Source organism: Parasteatoda tepidariorum, chromosome 2 (assembly GCF_982258835.1).
Source record: "Parasteatoda tepidariorum strain Cologne lab strain chromosome 2, Ptep-v5.0, whole genome shotgun sequence".
Lineage (NCBI taxonomy): Eukaryota > Metazoa > Arthropoda > Arachnida > Araneae > Theridiidae > Parasteatoda > Parasteatoda tepidariorum.
Genome location: NC_141756.1, coordinates 75,380,817 through 75,398,829, shown reverse-complemented (window position 1 = coordinate 75,398,829; position 18,013 = coordinate 75,380,817). Strand labels below are relative to the sequence as shown.

Sequence of the window (18,013 nt, the reverse complement as noted above, 5' to 3'; positions counted from 1 at the left end):
AATGACTGCGTTATATTGTTAGCCACTGGACCCTATAATAAGTTACATAATTCATTCAGAAACTTTCTCCTGTCATAAAAATTCAAATTCATTCATTAAATGCCGGAATAAATTGTTTCTCTTTTGAATAGTAATTGCCTAATTTTGAAAGCTATTACTCAAAGATTTCCATACGTAAATACATAATTAGTTTGAAAAGTTTTTACAGTAGAAAAAGTTTGTTGAGTTTAGTTTGTTTTACAAATACGTTTTCAATAAGTTATTTGTGACTAGAAATTTTAAGTATACTATATTTGTAATTAACATGGAATAAAAATTAAATTTTAGAATAAAGAATTATGAATAATTGAAGAATTTAGTGAAAGAATGCTCTTTGTATCATTTTTGTGAGTTTAGAAACATCAAGTTTTGAAAGAAAGGTTGTTATGTAGTGTCTTATTTAATGACTAGGTAGAAAAAATTAAATTTTTCTAATTAAATTTGCTTTTCTAAATTATTAATATAAACTTCTGATTTGTTTCAGAAACTTTATTGGAAGAGTTACTGACTTTTAGTTGGAAGGTTTTCAATTGCTTCAAAACGATTCTAGTTCAATTCCAGGAAGTGGGTAGGCTTTTTAATTTTTTAAGTTTCTCGTTTTTTAATACAAATTAGATCCGATTACAGCCATTATTTACCAGGAACATTCCTGAATTTTTTTTTACAGTGCAACATTGACTAATCATTAGTTAAGGACTTAGAATTTTCTTTTTTCATTTTCAAAATGCTTTCTTACTTTTAAGATATTTTTTATTACAATTTTTGCTCCCTAGAGCACTTTTAAAAATATCTCCTTAATAAAAGCTTAATATTACATGGTTGGTGTGATGTTTAATGCATTGTAAATCTCCCACACTCAGGCATAATGAGCATCAAATTATTGAGTTGAACTTCACGAACGAACGAAGTTTCAGTGCACATTTATAAGGTAGTTGGCGGGCTGCAACTCGTCACCCAAGCATGTCCTACTTATGCTCCATCGAATTTAAGTCAGGTAAGAATCTTGGCCAGTTTATACGGGTGATATCCTTGGACTGAAGGCATTCGTTTACGATTTTCGCTCGTTGAAGACTCCATTGCCATCCATAAACAGAATTTCTGCGTCAGTTGCACCATTAAAAACATGTTATTCCAGAATGATGTGCCGATAAATTTGGCCTGTCATGGTTCCGATGCAGATCTGTTCTTTAGCACAGTATAATTCCAACTCAAACAAGCAATCCTGCACCAACCGTAATAGTTTCGTTTGATGATGTTATCCTGGTGGTAACGGGTATTTGACGTTCTCCATATAAAGGCCAACATGAATCAGACTGTAAGAAAACCCTGGACTTGTCGGAAAACATCACGCAAGCCCACCGTGACGATGTCCACATAGCATGTTCTCTAATCTAGACTAATCGCTGGCAACAGAGAGTTGCCGTGAGTGATAAGTGATCTGACAAGCTTGCGAGCATATAAACCAATATTTCCCAAACGTCTGTACATGGTTTTCCTTGAAACTGTGTTACCTGGGGTTGCAGAAAGCTGATGAGACAGGTCAATTGTTGTGCTCCATTGGCTTCTTTTGGCAATTACCGATCTTCATTCAGCGTTGTGATTTGGGAGCGACCTGTACTGAAATAACTACTGACATTTCAATCGCCTCTTTGGGCACTTTCAAGGGCACTTGGAATTGCCCTCGGATACTTCTGAGTACTCCCACATTACAGGTGGCCGATAATTCCACGAAAAAAAATCACCCACATGCTTCCTAGGTGTCATAACTATTCGATTATGGCAGTGTTTCCCAAACTTATAGCTTTTGCGTACCCTTTCTAAATTTTTCGCAACGCTGTGCACCACTAATTAAAAAATGAATATATTTTGTACTATAAAAATTGCACAAAAGTTAAAAATAACAACTGGCTGTTGGCACCACTAATTCTTAACTGTTAACTCTGCAAAAATAGACAATAGAAAAATACGTCATCATACATTTTCATGTCTAGCTTTGTTTTTAAATAAAATTTTTTTAAATTTTTGTTTGTTGCAAGATATTTCTCATAAGAACGGGTACCCCCTATAAACTGGTCCCATACCCCTGGGGGTACTTGTACCACACTTTGGGAAACTCTGGGTTACGGCATTGAGCGATTTACAGAACGCTTGTGAACAATTTTGATTCTTTACCACCATTCTTTATATAATCTCTCCTACACTCTCGACGTTGAGATGTTCTAACTTTGTCATCTGGTGGCATCCAGTAATTTGCATGTTATTCTTGAAGAAATGTGTGATAATTCTATTGATTAAATTTTTATTTTAGAATTCAATTTCCGTGTAATTTTTATTCATCCTTAAATTTTGTAATGTGCCACTTAAATTTTATTATCCTTAAGTGTAATATGCCTGACTCTAGTTTCATTCGACTTGTGATAAATAATAGTAGCAGTTAGTCATGTCCTGATTTAATACCCTGACCTGGTTATATCCAACTCTCTTGTTCTTAAAATGATATCTATCTTAGCTAGAAAAGCTTTGAATTAGAGACTTATTGATTAAACCTGCATTTCTTATTTTAGTAACCAAAACTTATTTCCAAGGTTATTCTATTCTATTCTCCTGTATGCATCTGACCAATAAACTTAGTTATTTTGTATTGTTTTTCTTTCATGAACAAAAAATTGCTGAAGTATTTTTTGCCCTCTTTAAAACTGAATAATTGCAACATTACTGGTAAATTAGTTTTTTCTTTATGTATCGGCCTCTTTGAGAATAGGGTCCTTAAAATTTATTCACTATTTTTCTTTTTTAGACATTGAAAATTCGATTTTATTTTTTAATTTTTTAGCATTGAAAATATTAAAGTTTCCAAAAAATGCTCGTTCTTTTTTCCCGAAAAGCCTCCAATAAAAAGAATTTAAATAAAATAGCATGAAATTCCTTTCTTAGAAAGAAATTAACTTTTTAAAAATAAAACAATGAAAAGTTAAGTTCCTTGTCACTTTAATTGCACTCGTACTAAAAAAGCCATTAAATGAAGAAATAATTCGCCTTTCTATTAATCTGTCAAGCTTTTAACCTTTTTTTTTCATAAACAAGTGAACTATTTCGTGAAATATACGGAGAATTAAATTTGAAAATAAAACTAATACACTTCTTATTTCTTTATTTTTTCGATAAAACTAGGTAAAAAAAATTGTAGGAAATGTTTTAGAAAATAAATGGATTTACAAAAACATGAATTGGAAGAAATTTAAAATAAAGAAAAATGTTTCCTCACAAATGAATAATTTATAATTAAAACATTATGTGGTGTAAAATTATTCATATTCGAATGATTTTTAATAGTTTATTTTGAAGTACCTTAGTACACTGTAAGCATTTTAATTAAACTGGAGATCTTATTTAAATTATACTGTCTACATTCATTATTTCTGGCCGAAATGTTTAAATCTAATTCAAAATCCTATAATGATTTGTAGGAGATATCATGATGATTCTAATGCAATTTTTTGATGCTTGATTTTTTTTGAATGCTTAATCTTGTTCGCATCTTTACTTGGTGGTATTTGTTAGTAGTTATACAGTACCTGGTCAAATTATTAAACGCACTATAAGATTGATGTAAAATCTAATTTATCAGGTGATACTATACAGCTTTATTGTTTTTACGCTACTGAAACCAGTTTGCATTTGTTTACGGTCGTGTATCAATTGGTTAACATTGTAACGTAATACGTTAAAAATAAATACAAATAGGAAGTATATTGAAAATATCCTGCATTAAAACCCATTACATGTATGTTTAAACATAAAAGTATTACTTATAAACTCGTGCAAAACATGTAATTATTAAAAAACTACAGTGCTTCTAATAATTTGGTCTAATTGCTATAATATACTAATATAATATCTGATATAATAAAAATTCTATATTTATATAATATATCTTTTAATTTATCCAATCGTCGAATTTACATTATATATCGTCTAATTTAACCAATTAACACACGAACGTAAACAAGTGCAAACCGGTTTCAAACGTGTAAAAACAATAAAACTGTATAGTATCACCTGATAATTAAGATTTTATCTTATAGTGCGTCTAACAATTTGTCCAGCGACTGTAGTGCAATTATTGCAGTGATGAGAAATGGAGTCTTAGAATGTAGTCATATTAAGTAGAATAAGTAGTCATATTAACTGGAATAAGTAGTCATATTAACAATGAATATTACGAACTAAGTAGAGGCAGCTACACAATTTACTTGTAACGATACATTAAATCATTATAAACAGGTAACGTTAATAACCCATGACGTAAAGTGCAACGATTGTAATCTGTTAATGGTTAAAGAACATAGGTAATTGAAATCGCCATTATAATGATATTCCACTAACAATGTATTGAATGAGTAAGATTGTACAAAATTTCTTTATTTTGAAAAAATGTTCATTCCTTGTGCAAAGTGGTTTATTGTTGGTTAGATGGAATAGAAACATTTTTAAAAAGTTAAAGAATTGGTTATTTCAGAGTAATATATATTAAATTTGAAAATAGTGTTCTAAATTCAATATTATGAATTAATTTGAATCAGAAGGGCAGCATAATTAAAGAACAAATAATTTAATTATATTTCACATTTTGTTGACAAAAATAAAAGCTTTTGCTGTTGGTGGATCCATTTGGGTAGGTGCTTCTGAGGGTTAAATCGCAATTGTATTTTATTTAATAAGTGGTATACCAAGTAAATATAATTTGAAGATAACAATAGTCTAACCAATAATACCTGATTACAATTTTTTATTAATGATTTTGGTTCTTTGTTTCGCTTGTTAAAAGCCAGAATATTTGAACTTGGTGGATTGTGCCAACTGCAATCGCCAATATGCCAAAGTGGTACTACAGCTTGATTCTTGTAAACTTTTAATAAATTTTAATTAATTTTATAACCAGTGTTGAACGGCTGACCCAATTCTCAGTTTATGACTATCAATATTCAACTTCGTAGACTTGCAATTTTGAACCCAACTCAGAAGGTAAGGGGACTTCTGGATCAAGGATTGGAACAAACTCACCTCCATGGAGGACTTTTTGATGGAAATAACCCTCATTTGCGTTATGTGGAAAATTACCACGAAGAGCTCACACTGTTAACTTGACGGATAGGGGATTCTAACCCATGACCCGTCGACTCCTGATTTTATTTTTACTGTAGTTGGGTTGGTGCGAGCAAGGAGCATAATTATTAAAAACTAGTCACAGCTGGGAATCGAGCCTGGGTCATGTCATTAGAAAATGGTGAACGCTCTATGCTCGCAGCCACTGCGTCTAAAAAAAATACAGATTATTGCAAATTTTTTAGAATTTACAAATTTTGGAATTATTACAAATTTTAGAATTTTCAAACATAGAAACCCAGTCCCTTTTTTATTTTTCTGTTTGTTGCCATGGCCACATATTTTTTGTCGCTCATTTTGGCGAAATATTTGATGTAATTGGTATAATAATATCAAATATCGTTAAACAAATTTTAAAATTCCTTAAAATACCTGCAAAATTTTTTTTTATTCACAAATTCCTTGCTTTCTATATTCGGCAGTGAGAAATGCCAAAATTTATCATAATCAAAAGTTATGTGAGATTCTTAGAAAAAAAAATTTTACGATTGCATTTACTAAAATATTTGCTAAATACAAGTGAATTATTTAAAATAGCTAATCATCTTTCAAACATAGCTAAAATATTGTGCTTTTGATTTTTTTTTCTTTTTTTTTTTGAATTTACAAATTTATTACATTTTATATTTAGCAGTGAGAATTGCCAAAATTTACCATAATCTGAAGTTATATGCGATTCTTAGAAAATTTTCTTTTATAATATTTGCTAAATACAAATAAATTATTCAAAATTACTACTCATCTTTTAAACATAGCTGAAAAATTGTGTTTTTGAATGGTTTTTGAAAATCAAAAAGGACTACATTATCAATTTAGCACTTATTGGGGTTATCATTGTAATAAAATAACGAAATTAAATAAAATCATTTTCAAAATAAAATAATGTATGACAAATGTACTTAAAAAAAATCTGTAAGCTTAAAATGCAATTTTTGAACCAACGAAAAAGTTTTTTTTTAATTAATTAATAAATTTCTTTTTTCGTTTTGACGTTTTTTTTTATGCCATTTTTTTACATCTCTCCCGCAGACTAAATCAGTAGAAATAAAGTTTAGATTATTACAATTAATGAAATATATATTTATTAAAAATCTCATGTCGATATAAAAATATATCAAATAAAATTTCCTGTTATAACATTTCTACGTCAGTAGAAATTTCACTCAAATGAATACTGTCGAAAATGTCAAGAGTAAGTTTAAGAAGTTTCCGATAAAATGACATTTTATGTTCACTTCGATGCTTTTTTTCCCAACAATTTGGTATATATTTTTTACTTATATTTTGCAGAAAGACGTTCGTCAAAGCGTAATTTTCTAAAAAATAAAAAATAAAAATTGATTACCTCATACATATAGCACTAAATGGATCAACTACGCTTCGAAGGAAGCTAAAAAAAATCTGACAAAGAACATGATTTCAAATAAATTTCTAAAATGTCATCCTGTACGTTTCATTCTGGTTTTCCATGAACTATTTCCGAAATTCTATTTTTGAGTGTTTCTGTAATTTTGCCTTTAAAATATTCATGAGAAGTTTTAGATATGTCAAAATGCACTAAAAATATTTCTAAATTGGTAAACATTTCTATGTTTTAGGATCAACATAGAAACGTTTCAGAGGTTTTTGAAATGTTTCTGTGTTAAAAATTTGCAGCATTTTTTTTAATAGGAAGTGAATCGGACGTTTTATCTATCATTAGTAGATCACCAGTAATCGAATAACCATACCTAACAGCCAATATAATCTTGAAGTGTCACTTTTGTGATGTCAAATACATATTTGTACCTATCAACGAAAAACGCAGAATCTTTCTCATTTCTACAATTTTAAACTTATGGGACGCTGTTTAGAAGTGTTTAGATTGCCAAACAGTATAAAAATAAGAAAATTAACAGTACCATTATTATTATTATTTTTGAAACTTTTATAGGGGTGCTCACTCTTTAGATTTGTGTAATGATGAGTTTAACTGTTTTTGAATTCTGCAATGCGTAAACAGTTTCCTAAAGAATGCTAACGGATAGGCTAGCAACGTAACTCGTATTCACGGATTTATTTTTCAAATTTATTAAATTCTAATATTATAACTTTTCGTTACCAAATATTAATTGTTATTTTTCAACATCTTTTCTTAAACACAAACTTTTAAATTCTTAAACTATTATTATCTTTTAAATGAAAATATCATTAACTTTAGAAAAAAAATCTGTTTTCAAATACGAAAAGTCGGGTATCAAAAGCGGCTAAATGACTAAATGTTAATAAATTATTGGTTTGAATACTATATACATTTGTATATATGTATGTATACATACATACATAAGTACATATATACTATACATATATACTAGATATTTAGACCAGTGTAATCATTAACTAAAAAATATATAACATTAAAAGTTCATTTTGTTTTGGCGAAAAAAAATCTTACAAATAAAATACATTGGCTCCTAAAAGCATTTTAAATACTAACACAACGTTAATCAAAAATAGCAAATAATTGCACAGGTTGATTTTAACAAAGTTGCTAATTTTTTTTATGGCCTTTAAAGGCTAAATAAAAACAATTGACCCTTTTTTTTGTTCAAAATGTTAGCAAATGTTGTATGGGACAACATATGCTAACATTTTGAACACCAAAGTTTTTTAATTTTCCTCTTCCTTTTTTTTTACTAAACGATTTTATAATCTCGAGATACTTGAAATTCGTCTTATTTAGAAAAACCGTAGGTAGTATACTATAGCATAGTGTATATATATATATATATCAAGGAGACTTTTTTTGCTCTACGTTCTACGAGGTAACATAAAAGGGTTTAATAATATTGCTGTCGAACGGGGATAAATTTCCAATTAATAATCACACATTAATTAGCTAGTAAATCACGCATGATTTCGTTTATCCATTTTTCAGCAATTTTATAAATTTTCTTAGGATTCTGTTTTAAAGATTGGCTTAGAATCTATTTTTTTAAAAACATAAATTCCCAAATTGTGTGAAAATAATAATATATATTCAGTTAATAAATACAATATTTCTCTTTCAAATAAATACTCTTTCATGCTTTGAAAAGAGTCCTTTGAAAAGAATAGAGTTAACCAAAGAGAAAATTTTGTTCAGTTAAGCGTACACGATGATCTTGGAGTATTCTTCCAATGAAAGAGCTTCTCCAACCACCACTGCACCACAGATTTTAAAAGAAGGCATCAACATTTTGTCACCTGGTCGCCCAAAAGCGTAAACCAGCGCATTTACTGCCAAACCTTTAGTTTTTCATGATTCGACTCAGTAGCCTGTCAAAAGATTTTGAGCCTCAAGCACTGAAAATTTCAGCCAAGACATTACTTTACGCTGATGTTTTGAAGCAAACGATTTTAAAATGCGATGTAGATGTTGCATCGATTTTGAATAAGAATATCGCCTGCAGGCTTGCAAACGTTTTTCTTTTTATTTCATAATGCATCCGGGTATTTAGCTGTTTAAATTACCAGAAATGAGAAAGAAAAACTTGAGGAAACGTTAAATTATCGGAAATGGGTACGGATGCTCCATTTCCATTAACTTTTTTTGGCACTTAATTGCATAAATGTTGCTTTTAAAAAAGAGAATATTTGAAAATATTTTTGCGGTACAGTTAACTCTTTTAAGAACGTCTGTAGACACTTTCATCGATAATAAATTAAAAAGTCAGTTTGAGACATTAGTATTTTAGTTTTTTTAAAAAATTATTTATATCTGAAAAAAAATGCACCGAATAAGTTGGTTTAGATTACAATTTACTAATATAAAAAGAATATAAAGGTCTACTAACAATTAGATTTAACCGTATTAAAAGTCAAAATATTTTTCACTCATTATAGAATAATAATAATAGTAGTGGCAACAATAAAAATCAACTCTAACTATCTACTAGTATACAGTTCAAAATATTCGTTTGTTGTTATAGTTCTAATAGAAGTAACCGTAAAAACCAACTCAAAGTATCTACTCATAATAGAGTGCAAGACATTCGTATTTCCTTATAGTGAAATAGTATATGACGAATATATACCATACTAGATAATATATATTAGTATATAATAGAAATACTCTAATAAATTAATAATATTATTTCATTATAGTATTTTCATTATAGTATTCATTAATAATAGCAGTAACAATAGAAATTAAATCAAACTATCAACTCGTAATGAAATGAAAAATATTTGTTCGTTACTGCTGTATTCCTTCATAACAATTGTAGTAACATTACAAATCAACTCAATATTTATAATACTCATAATTTCATTACAGTTTTCACTATAGATAATAATTATCATAGTGCTTTTTAATATAATCGTAGTAACTATAGAAATCAACTTACTCTATCTACTCGTAACAGAATGCAAAATATTCTTTCATTATTACAGTATTTTTTAATATGAATAGAAGCAACAATGAAAAGCAACTCAAACTATCTAAACGTTTAAGAATGCAAAATACTCGTTAGTCATTAAGGTATTAATTAATAATAATAGTAGTATTATTCGAAATCAGCTCAAAATATTTACTCATAATCGAATATAAAGCATTCGTTTTTCAATTTAATAGTTCATTGTAGTATTCATTTTATTAGTTTTGATTTAATTAAACTCAACTCATTTCAAGTACTGAAGGGAAAGTTGCATTTAGTTTAATTAATATCTCGCGAATTATTAATGGAAATGAATCGAATCTATTTTAAACAAGATGTCGTTTTCAATTTTACACTGATAATTAAAATCTTTAATAATGTACGTGTGTAATTTACTTCAGCTATTACATAAATTAAAAGAGTAAGAAACTTTGTTTGAGTCTTTTTAAATTCTCTAATTAAAAACGGAAATTGTGGCTGGAATAATAAATGAGCTTGGCGGATAACTTCGGAATATGCAAGCAATCTCCATTTTTTTATTATTCTACGCCAGAATATTTAATTAATGAGTTTATAATTACGTGAATAACAGTTTTTTTTTATTTTCTTCGTAAAATTAGAACGACACAGAAGATATATAACAAATGATTAATTAGTGCAATTGTTTTGAATGTATTTTCATAAATATTTCAGGTTATATTTTAATAATATTTAAAATTCTAAATTTTGAGATTTAATTATTTTCAATCAATCCTAAAATCTAGAAATCGAAGCATATTAATCGAATCAAAATTATACACATTTTGAATAAGCGACAAATGCGGTAAAACACTGACATATTTTTACTAAAATGAGTTCAAAAAACTTTACTTCAATTTTTGCTCTCAGATCAACATTTGTATAAACTGTTTTATAATTAGCCTTCTTAAAAAAATATATAATCATCAGTGCATTAATTCTAAACAAATATTTCAGTAAACAATCATTCTAAAAAATCCAGTGCATGAATAAATTGTGACCATTTTTTAAACAGATCAAAAAGAAGCACGTGGTTCGATTTGCGGCAGGAGTTTTTGTTTGCCAAAGAAGTTAGTTACAAATTTCATTTCTCTTCGCCTTTTGTATTAAAGGTGATCGAAATTGAATTATGTATTTGATCCTCTTTTACTTTATTTGGCAGAATTTTCGGTTATGAAAATTTTTTATTACAAATTTGATGCATTCTACGTTTTTCACTTTAAAGGCGACCGAAATATAATTATTTTATCTCTCTTTTTTTTCTTTTCTTCGTGTAGACATTGGAAAGCTTTGGTTGGGAAAGAAGTTAAGTACGGAATTGATGCTCCTTACGTTTTCCGGTTTAAAAGTAACAATATATATTTCTTTAAAGACGCTGGAAGAATATTCGGTAGGGAAAGAAGTTTATTATAAAATTGATGAACCCTACGTTTTTAATTTAAAAAGTGACCAAAGTAGAGTTATTTTCTCTTTTTTCAAGACGTGGAGAGAATTTCTGAAAGAAAGTTCATTATAAATTGATGTAACCACGTTTACCGTTTTAATGGTGAGCGAAATCGAATTATTTCAATGAAGGTTATGATCAAAACAGAATTATTTTCCCCTCAAAGACGTAGGAAGAATTTTCGGTTGTGAAAGAAAGTTTATTACTAATTTGATGCACCATACGTTTCCTGTTTTAAAGGTGATCAAAACAGAATTATTTCCCCCTTAAAGACGTAGGAAGAATTTTCGGTTGTGAAAGAAAGTTTATTACTCATTTGATGCACAATACGTTTCTTGTTTTAAAGGTGATCAAAACATAATTATTTCCCCCTTAAAGACGTAGGAAGAATTTTCGGTTGTGAAAGAAAGTTTATTACTCATTTAATGCACCATACGCTTCTTCTTTTGAAAGTGATCAAAACAGAATTATTTCCCCCTTAAGGACGTTAGAAGAATTTTCGGTTGTGAAAGAAAGTTTATTACTCATTTGATGTACCATACGTTTCCTCTTTTGAAAGTGATCAAAACAGAATTATTTTCCCCTTAAAGGCGTAGGAGGAATTTTCGGTTGTGAAAGAAAGTTTATTAATAATTTGATGCACCATACGTTTCTTTTTTTAAAGGTGATCAAAACAGAATTATTTCCCCCTTAAAGACGTAGGAAGAATTTTCGGTTGTGAAGGAAAGCTTATTACTCATTTGATGCACCATACGTTTCTTGTTTTAAAGGCGATCAAGACTAAATTATTTTCCCCTTAATGACGTAGGAAGAAATTTCGGTTGTGAAAGAAAGTTTATTACTAATTTGATGCACCATACGCTTCTTGTTTTAAAGGCAATCAAGACTAAATTATTTTCCCCTTAATGACGTAGGAAGAAATTTCGGTTGTGAAAGAAAGTTTATTACTAATTTGATGCACCATACGTTTCTTGTTTCAAAGGCGATCAAAACAGAATTATTTCCCCCTTAAAGACGTAGGAAGAAATTTTGGTTGTGAAAGAAAGTTTATTACTAATTTGATGCACCATACGTTTCTTGTTTTGAAGGCGATCAAAACAGAATTATTTCCCCTTAAAGACGTAGGAAGAAATTTTGGTTGTGAAAGAAAGTTTATTACTAATTTGATGCACCATACGTTTCTTGTTTTAAAGGCTATCAAAACAGAATTATTTTCCCCTTAAAGACGTAGGAAGAATTTTCGGTTGTGAAAGAAAGTTTATTTGATACTAATTTGATGCACCATACGTTTCTTGTTTTAAAGAGGATCAAAACAGCGTTATTTTCCTCTTAAAGACGTAGGAAGAATTTTCGGTTGTGAAAGAAAGTTTATCGCTAATTTGATGCACCATACATTTCTTGTTTTGAAAGTGATCAAAACAGAATTATTTTCCTCTTAAAGACGTAGGAAGAATTTTCGGTTGTGAAAGAAAGTTTATCACTAATTTGATGCACCATACATTTCTTGTTTTAAAGGTGATCAAAACAGAATTATTTCCCCCTTAAAGACGTGGGAAGAATTTTTGGTTGCGAAGGAAGTTTATTATAATAGCGTTTTGTTTTAAGAGTGGCGAAATTATAAATATTTTTTCTTTTTTACTTCATTTGCTTCATTGGTATTTTCTGCTTTTTAGCTTTTTGTACGTGTATTACATGTTGGAAGGAGCTCAAATATAATCATATATTGGCGATAAAATTTTACCTACAACATTTTAAAAATATTTGTGACTTGTACTGTTATAAGTCAAAAATATATAACTTGCATTATTATACAATTAAAACTTGTATAGTCTTCCGCGCGCATCACCTATTATTCTCAACACAGACTTTTGAGTTTCCTAGTTATTCGGAGAGTAGTCGAAATTTTGATTGACAATAAATTGGATTTGGAGCTAAATTCTGCTCGTAGCTGTCAAGCTCCAGTTGAGACTTGATTACTCTGGCTTAGTTGAGACATCATCTTTAGAAATTTCGATTGCCATTTCAAAAACACGAAAGCATGCAAAAAAATAGCAAAAGTATTTGTTACATTTCGAAATATTTATAGCAAATTAATATTGGTATCGAGGTTAATTTAAATAGCGCAAGAGAGTACGGAGAATCTAGATGTATTTCCAAAATAACTATTTGGCTGCCATTAAAAACGTTTCGGTTAAGATGCGTAAAATTCCGTTGCCTTAATTCAACTTCACCCAATATTTCTATTTTTCCTTTTTATTCTTGATGCAGAATCATATATAATATTCGAAATGAATTATATTCACCTCGAAAAACTTGAAATGTCATTCTTCATAATATCTTATTTCTGAACCACTCTGTAGAGGGTAAAATAGAAAAAACGAAAATCTTTAATAGCTTTTGATCTAATAAGTAGATTTTCATGTAATTTTTATGTTCATTTTGATCATTCTTCATAGTTTTTCATATTTGAGTAACTTCGTTGTTTAGAAAGAAAATAGAAAAACGGAACACTTTAATAACTTTTGATCTAATGGTAGATTTTTCTACTCTTTTCATGTTCTTTGTTCATTCTTGATAATTTTAATTTTTGAATCACTTCGTTGTTTAGAGAAGAAAATAGAAAAACGGAACACTTTAATAACTTATGATCTAATGGTCGATTTTCCTATTCTTTTCTTGTTCTTTGTTCATTCTTGATAATTTTAATTTTTGAATCACTTCGCTGTTTAGAGAAGAAAATAGAAAAACGGAACACTTTAATAACTTTTGATCTAATGGTAGATTTTTCTACTCTTTTCATGTTCTTTGTTCATTCTTGATAATTTTAATTTTTGAATCACTTCGTTGTTTAGAGAAGAAAATAGAAAAACGGAACACTTTAATAACTTATGATCTAATGGTAGATTTTCCTATTCTTTTCTTGTTCTTTGTTCATTCTTGATAATTTTAATTTTTGAATCACTTCGCTGTTTAGAGAAGAAAATAGAAAAACGGAACACTTTAGTAACTTTTGATCTAATGGTAGATTTTTCTACTCTTTTCATGTTCTTTGTTCATTCTTGATAATTTTAATTTTTGAATCACTTCGTTGTTTAGAGAAGAAAATAGAAAAACGGAACACTTTAATAACTTATGATCTAATGGTAGATTTTCCTATTCTTTTCTTGTTCTTTGTTCATTCTTGATAATTTTAATTTTTGAATCACTTCGCTGTTTAGAGAAGAAAATAGAAAAACGGAACACTTTAATAACTTTTGATCTAATGGTAGATTTTTCTACTCTTTTCATGTTCTTTGTTCATTCTTGATAATTTTAATTTTTGAATCACTTCGTTGTTTAGAGAAGAAAATAGAAAAACGGAACACTTTAATAACTTATGATCTAATGGTAGATTTTCCTATTCTTTTCTTGTTCTTTGTTCATTCTTGATAATTTTAATTTTTGAATCACTTCGCTGTTTAGAGAAGAAAATAGAAAAACGGAACACTTTAATAACTTTTGATCTAATGGTAGATTTTTCTACTCTTTTCATGTTTTTTGTGTTCATTCTTGATAATTTAATATTTTTTAAATTTTAATTTGGATCACTTCGGTGTTTAGAGATCGAAATAGAAAAATGGAGTACCCTAATAACTTTTGTTCCTATAAGTAGATTTTCTAATCTTAATGAGTCAGAGAACTAACCTTCAATACGGTTGAGGTATTTTTCCTGTGGAGTTCAAATGTAAAGTAATTAAATCAGACAAAAAAGCTTATTTATTTGAATTTAATTAAATATCATTAGTTAAATCTGAAAATGTATTTTTCTTACAGTTGTTAATTATTACCATAAGTAAATATTGCCAATAGCGGAATGCAACAAATTTACAAGCTCTTAAAATAGAAAAATAAACTAAATGAAGACAATCAATTCAAAATAATGAGAGAATAGACGGAAATCAGTTATTCTAGCTCTAAGCAGGTGGTAAATAATTGTACTTGAATAGTACACAATACATTTATGAAAGCTTTCCTTTAAAAGTTAATGCTCTGAATTATTGCCTCATAACCTGTATTCATTTCATTATTTAATTGTTTACCATTTTAAGCAAGTGCTAAATTAAAACTTTGTGCAATTCGCAATATCTACTTACTGTAATAACTATCTACTTTTAAAAAATACATTAAAAAAATTATTGTATATTATTTAAATACAATTAGTTTTCAGCTGCAAAGTGTTATAATAATTGACAAAAATCCTTTTTTAACAATATTACGAGTTAATTTTTTTATTAATGCTTATAATTACTTAATACTTTCCTTAATACGTAATTATTTACTTAATATGTATAATTAAGATGGTTTTCGATTTGAAGTACTTCAATAGATCCAAAATATTATGGTTCTTTTATTAGAATTTGCGTTTTGCACATTAATTAAACTTATTTTAAAAAGCTCATCATGGTCATATTCAGAACAGTTTGTTTTAAAAACACACTATATTTCCATAAATTACTCAATCCGTACAAAATGATCTTATTATCTAATAAATACATTAAGAACGATAAATATAAAAGCCAATATCGATTAATTTCAGCATTCAAACTGTGCAAGGTTTAAGAACAATACCTGTAGAATTCTCTTTTTTTTTCAAGAGATAAAAAGATTAGTTTCTGAAAAAAGAAAGTTTGATTAAAACTTAAACTTTAAATAAACTTTCCTTTTATTGTGGAAAAAAAGGAAATTCTTCTTTCAATTCAAGTACCGAAAGAAGAATTACCAAACTCCGATGTGGAGTTCAGGTTAGTTCATGCAGCAAATTAGAAAGGATAACCAATTTCTTTTTAAAACTGTATGTTTGATTAAAGTAAATCTATAGAATAATAAATCTTTAATGATTTTGAATTCTCTGTAGTAATGGAAAAAGAAAAAGAGTTTTCCTTTGTAGCCAAAACGAGTGGGAATTAATTGCTTTTGGTTTTAAATAGTTTTATTTAATTGAAAATTTTTATCTAATTAAACTAGTTTATAAATATAAGAAAACGATTGTGTGCATAAAACTATATTGTTCGCTTAAAGTTTTAAAAAATATATAAAAAATTTTTTTAATGATTACTTGCCTAAAATTCGGATTCCAATTTATTAAAGAAATTTTCTCACAGCACCCTTCTTTTATTATCTCGTTCATTCTTGTTCCTTTTCCCCTATCGGTCAAGCATGTCAAATTTCAACTCTTTCATAGCATTTCTGCTGAATATTGCACAGTGGTCCGCTGGACATTTTTTACTATACGTTTAATATTAAATAATTCTCAAACTAATTATCAAATGTTAATTTTTTTATTCCATTGCACTCCGTGTATATTTTTTCATTTTTTCTACACACCATTGTTATTTCAAGTCTCTAAGTCGTATAATTTTCCAGCAGAAAATAAAGTGGGATGTAAAAAAGAACACCCAAAAGTTTGAGTTTTTTATTATTATTCTGTCTTCATTAAAATATGTTTTCCTCAGATAATAGTTATTTACGACAAAACGATACAGTAAAAAAAATTGCTGTGCATCATAGGTGTTACTTTTAAAGTAACAATTTGATCATAAAAGATCACACTACAATATATTTTAAAATCAGGGATTTAGGTTAAACGGGTCGAGATGCAGGGAGAGCCATAACACGTTACGAAGCATAATTCGAAAGAAAATCTTAGTAGTTGTAGTCTAAAAACTGTTGTAACGAAAAATTTCTTTTCCCCCAACAATTGAGCATATGTGAAATGCCCTAACTTGCTAAACCGTAGCTATCAGATGTGACATTTTTATCAAGTTAAGCAATATTAATGGAGGTACCAAGAGATTGGGAGATTAAAATAGTGTCTTATTTAACTAAATAGTCCCAAAAAACTGAAGCGATAAAGATATTTCCAGATTAAAAACTTCATTCGCGTCAAAAATATACAAATAGGAAATAACAGTCAGCATGTTTAAAGCGCTCAAAAACAGTCGCACATTTTCAAGACTTACCAGACGTGAATGAGAAGCAAGAGGGATTTGAAATAAAAAACGTAAAGTTGTGAATGAAAACCAAAAATAAAAAGGTGAGAAGCAGAAATAAGCCTTTGGAAATATGGTGACTGTTATCTCCACATAGCTCTTGGAGATGCATTTTACTTAGATTTGCCCTTCTTGGCCACTGTGGTTTTTTTTTGTCATTTTTTTCTTAAATATTTTTTTCCCGGCTACTGTGATTTTCCAGTTTTGTTTCCCTCCTTTATTTTCCATTTTTCGTCTCCAACATTACGTTTTATATTTCAAATCCCCTTTGTTTCTTCTCAATCACGTCTTTAAAATGGGCAAGTCTTTAAAATGGGCGCGTGTGTTTGAGGGCTTGTAAGATGTTGACTGTTATTTCTCATTTGAAATTTTTTGAGGTAAATGAAGTTTTTAATCAAGTAAAATAGTTTTGTTTATTAATTTTCACTACAATTTTATCTTGGCTCAAATAATATTCTCTCAGAATATGATTGATAAATTTCTTAGCTTTTCACAAACTTTGCGATCTTATAATGTAATTTTGCTGCTAAAATTTTTTTTTATACATATTCTTTATGAATTCTGAAGTTCTTAGTTAAATATCTACCTACCTAATTTTTCGAGAGCTCTTAATAGCATTAACTTTTTAATGATGCAAATGCAATTCTTATTTTAAATCCCTATGCTTTCTACATCTTAATGAGAAGAATTCGTAATGAGGACACATAATTCTAGCAAACATTTTTTTTCCAAGAAAATTGAAAAATTAATCTTTATTCTTCTTACAGATCATCTGAAGGGAAAAAAATCAAGTTCTTTCTCAAGTCTTTTAACGTTTTCTTCTTTTTTTACATGCGAAATCGGAATTGGTATTATGAATAAAACATTTTTCAAAGCTCGCAGAAAAGTTTAACACCTATGCATATTTATAATGAAAAGAA

At 28.5% G+C, this 18,013-nt stretch overlaps 1 protein-coding gene across 1 annotated transcript in view; it reads left to right on the top strand.

The window, feature by feature from the left end:
- Positions 1-18,013, top strand: part of LOC107440064 (syntaxin-binding protein 5) — a 340,660-nt gene that overhangs the window by 162,651 nt on the left and 159,996 nt on the right. The window contains exon 3 of the mRNA XM_087157536.1: positions 524-607. The gene's annotated coding sequence lies outside the window, so the exon portion shown is untranslated. The remainder of the gene's footprint in view (positions 1-523; positions 608-18,013) is intronic.